Here is a 14,803-nt window from a genome sequence, read left to right as displayed (position 1 = left end):
ATTAGTTTTTTCACCTGGGGAGGACAGGGGGGTGTCCTTTCCTGAGCAACCCTATTACTGTGGTTTCAAGCAGGGATAAATCTCATCTAGTGGCTTTACCTATCTACACTGATAGCTAACCTCCTCCCCCCACACAACTACTCAGTGTAGAAAAAACTTATTTCACAAAAATATTTGAGCTGCTTAGTTTATGCCTAATGTCTCACTTTCCCTCCCCCCCCCCCACCCACCCCCTTGGCCTATAGTAATACTAGCTCTGCAATACAGTCACACAACTTTTATAGGGAAAAATGATTCTCAGTGTAGAGTCTGACTGTTTCACACCCATTTAATCTCTAATGCTTTTTTTGGTCTCATGCTCACTGCAAAGTGATTTTCTTGGGGGTCGAGGGGCTTATCTAGACGCGTTTGCATGATTCTCATTGTGATTTGTTTGCACTTTAGACATGTTTGTGCCATTATAAATTTGCATTATGTATTTATAATTTAATGATACTTAAGGGGGTTTTGGTTTGGTTTTTTTGGCCGATTACTGGAATAAACAGTGAGCATATCTGGTATATGTCATTATTTATTGTTAAATTACATTTTTAAAGCTCCATGTGTTCATATAAAGGTTATTTGAAACATATCATGGTAATGAGAGATGCAAGTTATTTTCTTTGCTTATTTTTATAATTAAAGATGCATAACTTAATATGAGGCCTATGGTGGATTCCTTCTGAGACAAAATAAAATGTTAAATTTAGTCTTTTTCTAGTGTCTGATTTTTCACTAAACCTTCACTGTTCAGAAAGACAAAGCTTTCTAAGATACTGGGTACAAAGACTCCCACCACTGAGGAGTTTACAGTCTGTCTGCTACTGCTGTGGATGGCAAGTCCCCTATTTTGCTTCAACCCGTTTAAGATCTGGGCCCTGAGCAATGCAACAAAACATGGTTTTGTATTTCAGTCCTTGTCTTCCTGTCATCATGGTGACACCTTACCATGCCCAGCTACTCAGAGGCACTAATGGCACAGTGGCATTTGAATCAGACCTTAAGTCTGAGACCGCTAGGAGGAAAGCAGGGTTCTTGCCTTGGTTGCTCCACTAGCTTGTTCCTACTATAAAATGAAAGAAAATATAGCTGCACCTCAAGTCATGGGGTTCGAGTTGTAAACCCCAAAATGTTAGGGGAGAATATCCCATGACTTCACACTAGTATTATTTAACTGAGGGGCTGGGATAGCATTGGCTGTAGGAACACAGACAGGGGTCTGTCTACACTGCATCTGGAGGTAGACTTACACACGAGCTCTAATTAAGCTAGCTCACTAAAACGGTTAGTATAGCAGTAGAGACAAGCTGCCTGAATATAACCCCAGCTACGTCGCTGGGTGTCTAACCTGCCACCATGCTTGCTGAAAGCTCACATACTTATCCATGGGCTGGAAATCCCCCAGCTGCCGTGTGGATTTGACACCCAGGGTACCTTTCTCTAACATGAGACCTACGAACAAAGAAGATATAGAGAACATACTGCCCAATTTTAAGGCCTATTTATTTTAATCTTTTCTTAGCACCGCAAGTGCTACAGCAGCACCACCGTGCCCCTGTAGCACAGGCACGTACATATCACAGCAACAAAAGGGCTTTTTCCAGCATGTGGTAAATCCACCGCTTCAAGAGGCAGTAGCTAGATTGATGGAAGAATTCTTCAGTCCATCAGCCTAATGGTAGCTACAGTGGAGCTTAAATTGGCTTAACTACATCTCTCAGGTGGACCTAGCCGTGTGAAGAAAATCACTCCTAAGTTTTATGTGTAGCCCAGGCTTTAGTTCCTGCTAGTTACTTTCAGCCCAAGTTCTATCTCAGCACTCATAGGGTCCTCCTCCCCCGAGTAGCTAGGCAACCTCAGGTCACTAACGGATTTTATCTTCACAACACCTCTGAGGTAGAGCAGTGCTCTCAGCCCCATTTTTACAGATCAGGAACTGAGGGACAAGGTACAGGTGAGCTTCTACAGCCCATGCTGCTGTGACTTTGCTGCCATTGGTATAGGAGCCAACCTAGACTACAACTAGCTGTGGCATGGATACAGGTGCTGCAACTACAGTGTAGACATACCTCTGGGCCTTGCCCAAATCACTCTATGGATGAGCTAGAAATTTGACCCAGGTCTCCTGGGTTGCAGTCCAATGCCATAGCCAAGGGATTCAATACATTTTAAAGGATGGTCTATTGGCCAAGTGTTTCATATCACCTCGAGAGAGTAGTCCACAGAGAATAAGCACCTACTGTACTGCCCATTACAGTAACTCTTACCTCATAAGGTAGAAGCCTGTGCGCTGGATGCTGAAAGTCACAGGTTCAAATCCCGCTGTTCACAGGAGACTCTTGAAGCTTTAATAAAGGGAGCAGGTGACAGAGCAGAATCATTAGTAAAATGAAGGTAAAAGCACTTTTTAGAGACCATCTTTATAAAAAATAGCTCTGCAGAGAGAAGAATTTTTATTTTAATTTACAGGCTTCCTCCATCTCATGTAGCTCCAAACACAGAACTCTTATCTACACATAGTCCAGGATCTCTCTCTAACTTTCCATGAAAGATCACAAAAATGACGATAGTCTTTATGGGGAAAGGAGAAGGGATTAAAGGAGACTTTGTTCACATTCACCATTACAAAAGATTGACTGACCTCTTTCCAATAATCTCTTTTTTACTGCCCTATAATATTAGAACAAGAGGTGACTCAATCAAAGAAGAAAATGTATTTGAGTTGATTGAGAAAGGGGGAAATGATTTCATGAGCAATTTTGAAGTTGTTTCCATTTTTCAGGGTTCAAAATAGACACATTTTCAATTTTTAACTGACCGAAAACCACGTTTTTAAATAAAAGCAGGCTCAAAACAAAATGAACCATTTCATTTGATGTTCAATGAATTTTTTTCAGCATGCCCAGAAAAAAAAACCTGTTATTCTCACAGCTCTAGTTATGACTATTATTAACTTTTGTTGCCTGTTGCAATACAAGTTGAATCAATGACACTAAGGAAATCAGTGCGCTATTGGTCTGCTTTCTACTGATGACTGATTCATAGGCTGTTTCCACTGCCAGTGATCTTACCTCAGCTATGCCTGCTGTCACACCACTGTGAGGAAAACGAGGCATTCATTTGAAGGCTTTTATGCAAGCTATCCAAATGCCGAGTTGGTGACCCAGGTCCTCAGAGGAGCCCTCTTATATCGTACAGAAATAAAAATCTAAAATAAATAAATATGCAGTTTGAAAAGCAATAAATATTGGCAGCAGGAGTTTTCACTGTACCATGTGTAACTTAAAAAATAACTTTAAAAAAAAAAGTCTGTTTGGGATTTTTCCCTTTAAGCAGTTTCCGTTGTCTCTTTGCTCTCAAGGCTGCAAGCATCTAAGCAATGCTTCCACTAGGCAGGAGGTTAGTACTTCAGTTAATTCTTCTTCTGCTTCCCTTTTCAAGAATCAATACATTTTTACTACCAGGAGTAACAGCACAGTGCCATTGATACGGATTGGGCTAATATCTGTTATTGTTAGCCAAGTGTACAATTATTCACACTATCTGAACACAGAGTCACCTCTGAAGCTAATGTGATAAGTTTTTATATATCATTCCTGGGATCAAAATGTAAAAACCATCATGGGGACAATTGATTCAAAATGCTACTAACATTACTTGAGATAGTTAGATATTGAATATGTTAGCTTAAAGAGAGCATGTATATATTCATCTGACATGCAGTAGATCTTCAGATAGAAAACAACGCCATCTAACATTTACATCAAATTTTTCATCCTTGAGGATCCCAAAGTGACAGAAAGATACTTACACCTGCAAGGGCAGGAGAATAATCTATACCAGTATAAAGGGACCTTTAACTGTGTCCTCACTAGGGATTTGTACTGTCGTAACTAGAGCTGGGGAAAACTGATCCACTGAAAAATTTCCAATCATCAGAAAATGCTGATTTGACAAAATCAAAACATTTGGTGGGAATGTACCAATTTCATCCAAATTTTTTATTAAAAAACTATCAGAACACTCTTTCGACTTTATCATTTTGATTGTTACATACTTTATATTAGTCAAAATGAAACATTTCAACCTTATTGAAACCAAGAGTTTCAATACAGTCACTTCAATATTTCCCAGATGAATTATGAATTGTTCTGGAAATTTCTTTTAGCTGGAAATTTTGAAATGTCAGAATTTCTCGTGAAATGGAAACTCAGTTTTAACCAGCTCTAGTTATATTACAGTAAAAAAAAAAATCACAGCTCTAACTGCAGTAGTGATATCAGTACAAAACTATGCACAAATTAGGTTTTAGAAGAGTAAATCACCTCTAAATGATGAATGTGGGTTGCAGTCAAATCACCATTATCATCTTAAAATGGAACAAACAAAACAAAGGATAATTTGATTTGGCTTGGGACCAAAGGACATGATTGACTGACTGATATTGTCTTTACTTTTTTTTAAGCTTCGTTATATAACCAGGGGGAAATCATCTCAATTTTTCCTGGCCCTCACCCTTCCGGCTTTCTTTATAGTTATGAGAAGAGGGAAAAAAAAAAAGAAACCTTTGGCACGTAAAATGACTTTGTATAAAAATGTCTGGGTGTGAAGTTTGGGAACTCACTTCACTTCCTAACTCTGGGACTTTTCTGCCTTTCTTAAGAGGCTGCCTTCTATGTTAATGTATGTTGTCTCTGTCACCATCTTTCAGCAAGTGAGACTTAGAATAAAAAAAAATCAAAAAAAACTCAAGTAGGATGATGAAATATAATGCAGGGTTCAAACCGTAATTTAATCTCTAGTGCCCCCTCCCATGACACAAGCAACTTGCTTAAATGAAAAGGCAGAAAAGAATTAAATGGATAAAGAGAAGGATGTTTCAATGTAAGTGTAGAATATATGCCCAAGATTTATGACAAATGATTGCGGGGGCTCAGCTTGAAATGACTTAAAGGGGCCTGATATCCAGTGAGTGGATGTTTAGCACTTCCTGAAAATCAGACCTCTTAAGGTGGTGTATGTCTGGCACCCAAAAGCACTAGTTATTTATTCAAATCTTGGACTTATATGCAAGTAAGAGTCGCAAGTGCAGCTACGTCAGCAAGGATATGATGACAAGGGCTAGAAATCCACATCTTTCAGGGCATAAGAAAATCACCTGCTAGGATCCTGAAGCAATACCCCAATTTCACAATTATGGGAGGGCAGGATTCACCTTCTGTTGGAACATCTGGCCACTTCTGGTGACAAGAAGAGAGGGAAGCCTGGTCTGTCCCAGTCTATGTTCCTAAAAATGCCAACGGTGAAGTCAAAATAACGAACGCAAACCGGATTCAAATCACCATGCACTAAAATGAGGGGTACCCTATTGCAGATATTACATGAGCTGTAAAAGCAGCAAAGAGTCCTCTGGCACCTTATAGACTAACAGACGTATTGGAGCATGAGCTTTCGTGGGTGAAAAGCATCCGACGAAGTGGGTATTCACCCACGAAAGCTCATGCTCCAATACGTCTGTTAGTCTATAAGGTGCCACAGGACTCTTTGTTGCTTTTACAGATCCAGACTAACACGTCAACCCCTTTGATACTTTACATGAGCTGTAGGAACCTGCAGTGCACCTTAGTCCCAAACAGAACAACATCTGGAAGGGTCATGCTCACTCGGATGTTTGGGTCCTACGGAAGGACAAGGTAGGATTGCAAGTAATCTGTTGAGCCGTAGGCCACCCTAAAGCTGTTTCTCCTGAAATCAGTGGAAGTACTGGATGAACAAGGACTTCAGATTGGGCTCAACGTTTTTAGCAAGGTGGGGCATGCGATGGCAATGGTTCAATTTCACTCAGGCCATTGCAAATGTGGTCAAACGTCATCCCTTTTAACAAAGTACAAATTTTACAAAAATAAGCAATGCCGCCATTATCACCAGAAGCCAATATAATTTAGCAGTGGAGCAGTTTCACCCTTTCGACCTCAATGCTCACAACAGAGGGTCTGGAATTTTGAAAGGAAGCTATGGGAATTGGGCATCTCTTTTGAAAATCTCAGCCAGAAGCTATAAAGAACCTCACACAGTTTTAGTCCTTGGTTATAATACTTACTTACCTCGATCAGAGGCTCAGAGTAATTGATGCTTGCCAGGCACTTTAAGATGCTGAGATGAAAAGCACAGCAGAAACGTGCAGCATTTTCCTACCCATAGCTGGAAAAGTTAATGAAACCTATACAAATACACAGGAGGATATTGTTCATATGTACACATGGGATTTTTCTCTTATTTCTTTATTTGAGGATGAAATGCCATGGTAGTTTCAAAAGTAAGGAGGGGACAGAGGAATTTGGTGCAGGAGAGAACATCTACAACAAAAGTGATAACAGCAAGACAGACTTGAGGGTCAGAGGAGGGCAGTTCTGCAGTAGTTGGCTGACTCAATCCAATCAGACCTACTTTTCATTCCAATCTTGGCCCCTGAGCACATGCCCAGGAGTTGGATGGGGAGTTCTTCTGGGGTTATAGAACAAAGCTATTGAGCTACTTTGTGGCTGATATTCCAATCTCAGGGGAATGCCCTCTGCAGAGGGGTACTGGCCAGGATGGCAGATACACCTGCTCTACCCCCAAATTCCCTCTCTGTGGCAGCATGCAAGGAGACCCCATAGAACTGGGCTGCATGAGCTCCCCAAAACTGGCCTCATTCTGAAGCAAGAAGACCCTCTACAGCCAAGGAGAGTCAGGATTTGCCCTATACCAAAGCATTGTTAACTTTGCTTTTCTATACCGCTGTGTATGTCCCAAAGCTGTGTACATACATTAGCAAGTTATACAGCCAACCCCGCCCCCATCAGTGATGTAGGTAACTGTTACACTCATGATATATCTGGGGAAACTGAGGCATGGGGAGATTAAGCAACTTGCCCAAAAGCCTGTGGCAGGACCAGGACCAGAACCCAGTTCTCCCCATGCACAATCCCATATTTTAATTGCTAGGCGACGCTCCCTCTTCTGCCTTTATAATGAAGGAGAATGAAAACCAGAAATTGTTTCAATGCCTTGCAGTGTACAATCTGACTTCTACTTTCTTTCTCCCACCCTTTTCCTGTTTACGCTTCAGAGCAAGAACTACTTACTGTTTGTGTGTACAACACCTTGCACCAAAGGGTCCTGATGTAGATCCCAGATCTAGGCACTCCTGTAATCAGAAAAAATAAAACCTGATTATACTGAACCTCTGTTTATAGGGCAAACTGTCCGGAGAAAAGTATATCCACAGTATTTTCTCTCCGCTATTTCCTGGGGTGAAAATTCCAGGTGTGTCCTTTGAGTTTTGCTCAGGGTTATTTTTGTGTCTCAAGGGTTGGAGCATTTTGCTATGAAAACAAATCATTATTCTTTTCTCGATACATTGTTTTGATTGGAGTAATCAACCAACCTCCATAAAATCATCAAAGATTTGCTGCCAATCACACTGAAATCCTAGCACAATTGTACTCTCAGCTGGGGAATTTATACAGTACGAACAAGCAGAAAAGGGGATTTATTCCAATTATTTAAGGGTTTTTTTACTGCACTGATAATTAATCCTGATAGAAAAATATTTTAAATCCTCTCGAAATAACTAAGTGCTGGTATGGTTAACTGTTTCATACCTGTTTTTCCGGATTACTTCTGTTTTTCAGCTACAAATATGTATTGAGATGAACTGCCTTCTATATGTTGTTATTACTAATCTTTTGTATCATTTAATGCCTAGAGACTCCAATCCAGGATCAGGGTCCCATTGTATGCCATACAAACAGGGCATTACACAATCCCTGCACCAAAATGCTTATATACTTAATAGACATGAAAATATACAAGCAAGAGGATGACCGACTAGCTGGGTGGTTGTTGTTGTGTTGGGGTGTTCCCCCCCCCACCTTCCAAAACTAATGAATTAGAAAACAGTTTCAATTACTCCTGTGTGAATTTTACTCTTACTGAATTTTGTTCAACTATCAGGCAAGGTAGAGGAACACCGTGTTTTATATCCAGACCATGAAGGATACATTCCTGCCAGGGGTAAATCTTTCCTTCCTCTGGGTAAAGCCACCATCTCAGGAAAAGACAAGGCCAACAATTACTTTATAACAGACTGCCAGAGCTGAATGGGTTGCCTTAAGACAATCAGAAAGTCCCCCAAGTAACGCAGAAAAACACAATGACAACATAGGTGGAGCAATGAGTACAAAGAGTCACAAAGACGCAAGAGCAGCTTCCTCCCCGTCACTACCTTGGGACTGGAGAAGCAAACTCTGCACAAGATGTGTTGATGAGTCAGTCACAACCCACACTTTCTGACATGGCATGGTTAAGGTTTGATTGATGTTATTCAATAAGACAGATGTCTTATCGCTGTATCACAGGAAGGTACTTCAGGCAGATCCACCCATGAGACCTCAGGGGAAGACACTTGCTTCTGAGCTGTATTCTCAGGTCAAGGAGCAAACTTCCCTTAATGACGGGGAGTGGTACATTCTGTAAGACGAATGAGATTAACAGCAGGACAATATTGGTTTTCCCTCTTTGCTTTAGCAAGGACTTTTGCACAGCTCCCAGCATTGTGAAGCTTTTTTATACTATAGTAACATAATATTACTCAATTATATTGAGGACCAGAGACACATTGAGTTTTTCAGGGGAGACCAAGACTGAATTTTAGCCCTCCTGTTATAAGATTTATTACAGGATGGATTAGAGAAGAGATCCAAACTTTTAACTCAAAACCTACATGAGATGGGACCTCTGGATCCTAAGCGTTCTGAACTTTGGGCAAGTACAGATCTAGGCTAAGATTTTCCCAAGTGACTAGTGATACTGATTGCCTCCATTCTGGAGTGCCCAACCTGAAATAATTAAAGGAGACAGACTTTCAGAGGGTGGATGCTCAGTGCTTTCTCTTTTTGGAAATCCAAAGGCATGAGGCACACAAAATCACTAGTCATTTGGGAAATCTTAGCACCAATCCTATGTCTACCGTCGTCAACACAAGCCACACCTAATATCACAGCCCCTCTTACTTATGTGGTAACTATCACTTCTTTGCAACTGTTGATGCAATTGCCTTCAACTGACACTCAATACACTCCCAAGTCCAACGCAAGGCCTTGATTAGAATCAATAAAGCCTTGCACAGCTTGGAACCTGGCTAATCTTTGAGATGTCAACAACTATGTCTTGTTACCGGTCACCTGAGTTTAAAAAAAAAGAAACAGGGTGCAGAAAACTCGGAATCCTTAGTAAAAGTCTCTGTGCTCTGGAATCCAATCTTTTGTCAAGCTGAACCATGGCTATGGAGCAAGGAGCACATAAATTCAGTATTTCTGCTGATTAGGTTCAGTAACTGAGCAGGTGTTCAGACAGGACAGTGATAGCAGAGAATTGCGTTTTGTAAGCAGCTGTTAGCAATAGATTTGTTATTCTTTGTAAACACCCCCGATATTGACACAATGGTCATGATATGAATGTATAAATAACCCTGATGCCTTTCCAAATGACATGCATACACTTACATGGTGGCCTGTTGTGATACTTTGTCCTGGATACTTCTGATGCATACTGCGGTTCCTTATGGAGATAGTAGATATTGTTCTCATGCAGTGATTTATTTCTCACGCAGTGATACATTTCTCATGCTGAGTAAATAATGAGCTGTTCTCATAGCCCTGAACTGCCTTTAATCATGTACACATTTCTCATTGCAACAAGATAACAGCAGTATCTTATTACCTTCCTCCCCAGCTGAAATCCTGGGAGATATTCCAGCCCACAAGAAGTCAGTCTCACCTCTGGTAAGAATCTACACCAACAATGGATTTGGTCCAAGGAATTTATGAGAGGCAAACTTTGCATAGCACCCTTCCACCGCTACTCTGGCTGTGGCATTCCAGGCATTTTATGCAGCCGGAATCTGGCCTTAGTGTTGAGGAAGGCCCATTTGAAACAGAAACAGCCACCATAGGGCCAAATCCTCTGCTGGTGTAAATCAACATTGCTCCAGTGGGTTCCATGGAGCTACCTTCATTTACACTGGCTGAGAATCTGCCCTTCACCAACATCTTCCTTCTCTGGGCAGCTCAACTCCACTTTGTTTATTATAATTAGTGAGCTGGTGCCTGTATCTTTTGGTTCTGCTGTCTTGTCTTCTTCCCCCTCCCAGCATCCAGACCTCCAACAACAGATGCTCTGAGCATATTCAACTTCTGGGAACTTCCAAATAATATATTCAAATGTGCCCAATAAATGCCCCCAACAGGGAGAGAGACCAGAGAAATTAAATAATGAGCTTGTAAAACACCCAAGCCTTCCTTGCACCTTTTGGTTTAATTGGTTACAGTCTATAAAATAAATTGAGGCTGTAAAATGTTTCATGTGCTCTTGAAAGTATAGCGTAGTCTAAGGGAGGCTGAGAGTCAGGACTCCATTCTCTGCCAGTGACTCAATGTGTGACCTTAAACAAACTACTCAGTCCCACTGGGCCTCAGTTTACCTCTCTGAAAACCAGGGGTATTATTTCCATACCTCACAGTGGAGATAGCAAGGCTTAGCAGAATGAATGGGAAGTGCTCTGAGAGCCACAGCTAGATGGCATGGCAGAAAGGGTAAGTGTCACTGGAGTTTTTCTGGTGGTACCACTATGAAAAGAAACAGCACAACTTTTAACTAACTTACTTTTTTAACTAACTTAGGCCCAGAGCCTCAAAAAGATATTTGGGCTCCTAACTTCCACTGAAATCAGTGGAAGCTAGGAGCCTAAATACTTTAAGGATCTGGATCTTACTTAGGGCTTGTTGACATGGGGACACACAAGAAAATTAATCTGAATTAAATAAAGATCTGAATTTTAATGTATGTTATTTAAACTGCATTAATCCTCTACATGGACACACTTGTTCAGAATTGAAGTGGCTTTAATCTGATTTTGCTTAATTCCCTTCCAAAGTGAATTAAACTAAATCAAATTAAGGCCACTTTAATTCTGAAAAGAGCAACCAAACAGGGATTTAATGTGGTTTAACTAACCCACTTTAAATGTGCATCTTCATTTAATTCAGATTAACTTTCCTAAGCATCCCTGTGTAGACGAGCCCTTACTACCAATGGTCAGATGTGGTCTGAGCCAGCCAAATCAATGGTTTATTAAAACATCCCAGCGAAGAAACAATACGACTGAAGATGAAGAAGAGGTGCTAGCTTTTTTATTGAAAAACCTTATCGCTCACCCCATGGAGATGGAGGGAGCCTGGGAATTCATTACACTGCATCAGTGCAAAGATTTCTCCTGGCAGCTCAAGGACTGCCAGGAAATGATTAAGAAAGCAGAGGAAATTAAAGTAAGTCAGAAAGAGTTTTGATCCCAGTCACATTTCTCCCCCCCCCCACCCCACCCCCTTTGACGTGGGAGAAGAGAATTGCTCAGAGCCCAGCTTAATGTCAAAGGGCAACACCTTAGAGCAAGAAATATACTGGATGCCAAATGGAAGCCTAGTCCATCTTCCAAACCAAGCTTCTTGTTTGCTTACGTTGTTAAGTATCTCAAGATAGGAGCCATCACCTTGTTATCAGCAGCCAGCTGTCAACGCCTAACGAATACGGATGCAGCACCCTGACATTTTCATACTTTAATAACATCATGAAACCATGAAGACTGGACAAGCCAATGTATCCTCATACAGGATTTGTCTAATCATTTAAAGGCCAAATCCTGCAGTTACTCAAAGTCTTATTGAAGTCACTTGCAGTGGGTGGTTGGGGGGGGTGCCTGAATTATATCTCGGAGAAGCAGCCGTGCCTAGTGGATAGCGCTCTCACTGGGGGTCAGGAGACTCGGGTTCTATTCCCAGTGACCTACTGTGTGATCACTTCACCTCTGTCTCCCTTCACACCTTGTTTGTTTACAAAAGGGTCTCGGGGTATGTCTACACCAATTAGAGGTGTGAGTGCAGCACCGACAGACACACCCAAGCTATCTTTGATCTAGCTAGCTCAAACAGCAGCAGCAGCAAAGCTGCAGCCACACAGGCTGTACAAGCCCACCCTGGACTTTAAGTACGCACTCAGCGGCTAGTCCATGCCGCCAGGGCTTCTGTGCTGCTGCTATCTGAGCTAGATCAAAGCTAGCTCAGGTCTGGCTCCAGGTGCTGCAGTCAGACTGTAGTGTAGACAGACCTTTAGACGGTGTGCAAAGTAAGAGTATGTCTATGTCTACACTACAGCCATTGCAGCTGTGCCACTGTAGTGCCACGGTATAGGCACTTCCTACATCGATGGAAGGGGGTTTTCCATCAGTGTAGCTAATTCACCTCTCGGAGAGAATTATTCCGTTGACCTAGCCACGTCTACACCAGGGGTTGGGTCGAACTAACTACAGCACTCAGGGCATGACATTTTTCACAGCCCTGAGCACCGTAACTAGGTTGATCTAATTTTTAAGAGTTGGCCAGGCCGAGCACAGTGGAGCCTCTAGGTATGATTGTAGTATAAATAATAATAAACCTGAGACATTTTTCCTTGGCTTTCTGTTTGAGATACAGACTGCATGTTTTACCACTTCTACTAAATAATAATCATAAAAGAATCTATAGCTCTGATACAGCACTTTTCACTGTCAATCTCAAAGCACTTTACAAAGGCAGGCAAATATCATTGCCTCTCTGAGCTCACAATCTAAATAGACAAGACATACAAAATACTGTTGTCTTCATTTTACAGGTGAGGAAATCAAGGCACAGGGCGATTAGAGGTTTTGCTTGAAGCCACTTAAGTCAGCAGCAGAGCTGAGACCAGAAGGTCTGCCAAATCCTAGCCCAGCGCCCCTCCATGGGCCCACGCTACAGTATAGCAGCAACTAGCAAGCCTGAATGAGCAATTCTCTTCAGACTCCATTCCTGAGGTGAGGAGATAGCCACAATAACCCCTCACTGGACCCACTGCAAATTCCCCTATGCATATCTTGGACCTTGATTAATGCAAATTTCTCCTCTTTGGCGCAGCTCTGTCCTAAATGCAGTCACTGAAATCATCCTTCATATCACGTCTGCCTGCCTCCCACTTTGAACCCCTCCACCGGCTTTCCATGTCTTACAGCTGCAAACCCAAGCCCGTAAGATGTCCCCTTTCCTGCATCTCTCCTCCTATCCCCTTTGGCTCTTTTCCCACTCTTTAGGTGTAGCGCTGTGGGAGCTGTGTTGGCGGAAGAAGCTCTCTTGCCGACGTAGCGTTGTCTACATGAGGGGTTAAGTCGGTATAAAGACATCACTCAGGAGTGTGGACTTTTCACACCCCTGAGTGACATAGTTATACCGATATAGTCTCTCATTTAGACCAGACCTCAGCCTGATACCAGCTGCCTGGAATACGCACTCTTTTATCTCAGTCACCAAGCACCTCTTTCTCCTCCTTCCAAAATCCCTTCTTCAAAAGTCACCACTCTCACTGATCTGTCCCCTCCTTCCCTCCTCCTAAGCGATCTCCATCCCTCTTGTGAACTCTTCTCCTCTGCTGAGTCTTGTGTGACTTCTCTAACCTGTAAGCTCCTAGGGGCCAGGGACAGGAAGCTGAGTCTTGTCTGAGCTGAGAAAAGGGTGGTTAATCTTTGTTTGTTCCTTTGCTTGCTTGAGTTCTACTCCTGCCAGCTTTTCTATTTTTGTTTCACCGGCTCCCAAACGTGTGGTTTTCAGCAAGACGTGGTAGTGACGTTATACCACACGTAAGGCTGTTATTTGCAGTACCTGGGCAGAATCGGATGGATATGAGGAAAGACTCCACTTGCGTCTGTTTTCTAGACAAAAGAGCTTCAGATAAACAGCCAAACATGAACCACCCAGAGGTTTGCCCACTGCTCTAACCCCTTTCTCCTACAGCCCTATCTGTGAGGTGCAGAGAGCACTCAGTGACCATCAGTTTCCAGCACTGTATTATTCTAATTTGCATTAGTCTGGATTGAGGCGCCGTTGTGCTAAGCATTACACTCAAAGAGCTTCTGATCCAAACAGACAAGACAAAAAGTGGGAGAAAGGAAACATCATTTTACAGGTGGGAATGAGGCAAAAAGGATCTGGGGCCAGAGTTTCAAAGGGCCTCAGCATGCTGTGAGCTTTTGAAAATCTGGCCATGAGAGTCACAACACGAGCTGCTGGGCACAACTGAAAATCAGAGCCTTGTTTAGGCACCTGTATGGGAGCTGAGCTCTTTTGAAAACTTGGCCCCCAGTTGTGGATGCTGAGAACTTGGGAGACTAGCCCCAAACTTCCGCAAATCTGACAGCGAGTGACTTCCCCAAGGTCACCCAGGGAATCTGTGTCAGAGCTGGGAACTGAACCCAGATTTCCCAGGCCACAAAGACACCCTTCTCACTCTTGCACACACAGACCTTTACAGCTGAGGGGAGAATGGACAACAAAAAGCTTGATTTCTCCAAATCCATCTGAAGAGCAAGTTGGATCTATTATTTTCTTTCCCTTTTTTCCCCTTCCTCCTTCGGGGAGGCACCATTGTGTTTTCAGCTGTTTGGGCCCAGATCTGAAGCCCGCATAGTGACTGACATCACCCATTTGCACTACATCCCCATTTGTGCTGGCAGCTCTCTAAAGATAGATCAGAGGGAAGATTAGCATCCCAAGCAGTATTAATAGGAGGCAGCTGCTCTTTAAAGAGACTTTTAATAATGTAAAGAAACTTAGTCATATTTTTAAAAGAATTCTAAATTAACCAGGCTACCCCCTCTCCT

At 42.3% G+C, this 14,803-nt stretch overlaps 1 protein-coding gene across 5 annotated transcripts in view; it reads right to left on the bottom strand.

Annotated features, from left to right (window-relative positions):
- Window positions 1-14,803, bottom strand: part of SLC25A37 (solute carrier family 25 member 37) — a 146,596-nt gene that overhangs the window by 7,125 nt on the left and 124,668 nt on the right. For 4 of the 5 annotated variants that reach the window (XR_006576726.1, XR_006576725.1, XR_006576722.1 and 1 more), the window contains exons 3-7: window positions 7,167-7,228; window positions 6,144-6,259; window positions 5,198-5,326; window positions 3,111-3,247; window positions 2,307-2,384 (exon numbers count right to left, since the gene is read on the bottom strand). The gene's annotated coding sequence lies outside the window, so the exon portion shown is untranslated. The remainder of the gene's footprint in view (window positions 1-2,306; window positions 2,385-3,110; window positions 3,248-5,197; window positions 5,327-6,143; window positions 6,260-7,166; window positions 7,229-14,803) is intronic. The other variant, XR_006576723.1, reaches the window with a different exon arrangement.

The sequence above is a fragment of the Mauremys mutica genome, chromosome 2, assembly GCF_020497125.1.
Source record: "Mauremys mutica isolate MM-2020 ecotype Southern chromosome 2, ASM2049712v1, whole genome shotgun sequence".
Lineage (NCBI taxonomy): Eukaryota > Metazoa > Chordata > Testudines > Geoemydidae > Mauremys > Mauremys mutica.
Note: the sequence above shows the minus strand (reverse complement) of the source record. Positions and strands in the feature narration are given on the sequence as shown.